The sequence below is a fragment of the Bison bison genome, unplaced genomic scaffold (genome assembly GCF_000754665.1).
Source record: "Bison bison bison isolate TAMUID 2011002044 unplaced genomic scaffold, Bison_UMD1.0 scf7180017864379, whole genome shotgun sequence".
NCBI classification, from domain to species: Eukaryota; Metazoa; Chordata; class Mammalia; order Artiodactyla; family Bovidae; genus Bison; species Bison bison.
Genome location: NW_011494951.1, coordinates 1,701,764 through 1,705,553, shown reverse-complemented (window position 1 = coordinate 1,705,553; position 3,790 = coordinate 1,701,764). Strand labels below are relative to the sequence as shown.

Genomic DNA, 3,790 nt, shown 5'->3' with positions numbered 1-3,790 from the left:
TGCCAACAAAGGTTCGTCTAGTCAAGGCTATGGTTTTTCCAGTGGTCATGTATGGATGTGAGAGTTGGACTGTGAAGAAAGCTGAGCACCGAAGAAATGATGCTTTTGAACTGTGGTGTTGGAGAAGACTCTTGAGAGTCCCCTGGACTGCAAGGAGATCCAACCAGTCTATTCTAAAGGAGATCAGTCCTGGGTGTTCTTTGGAAGGAATGATGCTAAAGCTGAAACTCCAGTACTTGGGCCACCCCATGTGAAGAGTTGACTCATTGGAAACTGACTCTGATGCTGGGAGGGACTGGGGGCAGGAGGAGAAGGGGACAACAGAGGATGAGATGGCTGGATGGCATCACTGACTCGATGGACGTGAGTCTGAGTGAACTCTGGGCGTTGCTGATGGACAGGGAGGCCTGGCGCACTGCGATTCATGGGATCACAAAGAGTCGGACACGACTGAGCGACTGAACTGAACTGAATTGAACTGACTCTGCATATAAGTTAAACAAGCAAGGTGACAATATACAGCCTTGATGTATTCCTTTCTCAATTTTGAACCAGTCTGTTGTTCCATGTCTGGTTCTAACCGTTGCTTCTTGATCTGCATACAGATTTCTCAGGAGGCAGGTAAGGTAGTCTGGTATTTCCATCTCTTAAAGAAATTTCCCCAGTTTGTTGTGATCCACACAGTCAAAGGCTTTAACATAGTTACTGAAGCAGAAATAGATGTTTTTTTGGAATTCCCTTGCTTTCTCTATGATCCAACAAATGTTGGCAATTTGACCTCTGGTTCCTCTGCCTTTTCTAAATCCAGCTTGTAGGTGTAGAAGTTCTTGGTTCGTGTACTGCTAAAGCTTAGCTTGAAGGATTTTGAGCATTACCTTGCTATTGTGTGAAAAGAGTGCAATTGTACAGTGGTTTGAATGTTCTCTGGCATTGCCTTTCTTTGGGATTGAAAATGAAAATCGACCTTTTTCAGTCTTATGGCCACTGCTGAATTTTCCAAATTTGCTGGCACACTGAGTGTAGTACTTTAACAGCATCATCTTTTAGAAGTTTAAATAGCTCAACTGGAATTCCATCACCTCCACTAGCTTTGTTCATAGTGATGCTCCCTAAGGCCCACTTGACTTCACATTCCAGGATGTCTGACTTTGGATGAATGACCACACCGTCATGGTTACCTGGGTCATTAAAGCTTTTTTGTACAGTTCTTCTGTACAAAGAACTAGAATACAGAACACTCTTCTGTGTGTTCTGGCCGCCTCTTCTCTTCTTAATCTCTTTTGCTTCTGTTAGGTCCTTACTGTTTCTGTCCTTTACCGTGCCCATCCCTGCATGAAGTGCTCTCTTGAGATCTTCAGTTTTCCTGACGAGATCTCCAGTCTTTCCCATTCTGTCGCTTTCTTCTGTTTCTTTTTTTTCTTCTTCATGTTTCTCATTGCCTCTTTGTTCAGGTCTTTATTCAAAATTGGCTGTCCAAAATGATTTGGTGTTAAATGAACAAAATTAAGGCTTCCCTGGTGGCTCACAGGTTAAAGCTTCTGCCTGCAATGCAGGAGACCTGGGTTCAATCCCTGGGTCGGGAAGATCCCCTGGAGAAGGAAATGCCAACCCACTCCAGTATTCTTGCCTGGGCAATCCCATAGATGCAGGAGCCTGGTGGCCTACAGTCCACGGGGTCGCAGAGAGTCGGACACGGCGGAGCGACTTCACTTCACTTTCAAACAAAATTAAGTCTGTGCAGCAGTCTTCTCTTCCTCTGCGGTGGGTTTCTTTTCTGTGGACTTCTCTTCAGCCACTGGTTTCTTGGCCCTTGTGGCCTTTTTTCCCACTAAAGGCTTCTTTGACATCTTATCACCGACAGCTGTCTTTGTTTCCCACCACAGACTTCTTGCCCGAACCCCCTTCTCATCTGATTTCACTTGTAGTGCTGCTGCTGCCCTATCCATCTGGATTTTGTGGCTCTTGGCCTGTCCAAGAATGGTGTTCTGGTGCATGGTCTTTGCATATGGATTGAGCTTCAACACGATTCTCAGGTTTTCCAGTGGAATTTTCCTTCAGGGCTCTGTGATGAATCTTCTTGCGCGCTGCTTGGAGCGCTCTTTGGATTTCTGGGCTTTTCAAGATCCCGCTGAGGTCTGTATTGAGCATCTTGTGCCCGGGGAGGTTATAGTTTCTCTTGCGGGAGGCTGCTTGACGCCAAGTGCCGTAGAGCTCACCTAAGTTCGGAAGGCCCTTTCGGTCCATATGCAGAAACGTCCCACGTGACCACCAGGAGCAAGTTTCAAAATGTTCAGCTTGCTTCTATTAAGCAGAATAATTCCAGGGATGTTTCTGAAGGCCTTGATGGTACCATTGTCCTCGTTACAGATGAGGGTCCCCTGGGCCGGATGTGTCGATGATTTCTCATTTTGCCTTTGCCAGCTCTCATTTGCTGAAAGGCATCAACCTTTCTGATATCATTCCAGGCCTTAAGTTTCTTCAGAAGCAAAATAACTTCCTTGGTCTTCTTGTGGCCTTCAACTGTATCTTGGACCAGCAAAGGGAGCTCAGGAACTTCCTCTGGACGATGACCTTCAGACACGACTGGCACTGGAAAGGCCGAGGCAGCCAGGGCAGAGCAGATGGCATATCGCTGCTGCGTCGGACTCACTCAACGGTGCCAGCATTGCCAGGACTTGGTGGGTGCGAACATGCGCCCCGCACAACACATATTTCCAAAACCACCCTGGCCAGAATGGTGAGTCCCATCCCCTCGAACCCTGGGAATTTGAGCCACAGCTCTGCCGGTACCCCAAGCCTCTGCACGGGTTTTATGACCTGCTAATTCACTGAAAGCGTAGGGCTGTCTGCTGTTTCTCCGCAAGTTGGTGTGAACACAGTTAACAATATCTTGTCGAATGGGAGCCTTGAGCACAGCAGGCACAGCGACCTTTTTGCCAGATGACTCCCACTTTTAGGAGCACACGTGCCAACAGCAGGGAGGGGGCAGGCCATGCTCCTCTCCTGTTTTCCTTGATTTCTTTGCATTGCTCACTTGAGAAGCTTTCTTATCTCCCCTTGCTGCTCTCTGGAAATCTGCATTGAGTTGTGTATATCTTTCCCTTCTCCTCTGCCTTTTGCCTCTCTTCTTTCCTCAGCTATTTGTAAAGCCTCCTTGGACAACCACTGTGCCTTGCATTTCTTATTCTTTGGAATAGTTTTATCACTACCTTATGTACAGTGTTATGAACCTCTGTCCCTAGTTCTTCAGGCATTCTGTCCACCAGATCTATTCCCTTGAATCTATTTGTCACCTCCATTGTATAATCGTAAGGGATTTGATTTAGGTCATACCTGAATGGTCTAGCCACTTTCTTTAATTTAAGCCTGAATTTTGCTATAAGGAACTCATGAGCTGAGCCACAGTCAGCTCCAGGTCTTGCATGCTGATTGTGTAGAGCTTCTCCATCTTTGGCTGCAAAGAATAGAATCAGTCTGATTTCAGTGTTGACCATGTGTAGAGTTGTCTCTTGTTGCTGTATTTATCTATTCTTTTTCAAATTCTAACTATCACAGCGAATTTCTTTTATCAGCACTTATATACACTTTCAACAATGTGCAGTTTTGTACTTTATTCTTTTTCCCTCCATTGTTTGATTATATTTATTCAAGTGGAATTTTGTGTCTCCTGAACCAGTAATGCTGAAGAAGCTGAAGTTGAATGGTTCTATGAAGACCTACAAGACCTTTTAGAACTAACACCCAAAAAAGATGTCCTTTTCATTATAGGGGACTGGAATGCAAAAGTAGG

General features: G+C 45.6%; 1 pseudogene; it reads right to left on the bottom strand.

Annotated features, from left to right (window-relative positions):
• Positions 1–1,727: 1,727 nt before the first annotated feature.
• On the bottom strand, positions 1,728–2,994 carry LOC105001175 (annotated as a pseudogene).
• Between the last annotated feature and the right edge of the window lie 796 nt (positions 2,995–3,790).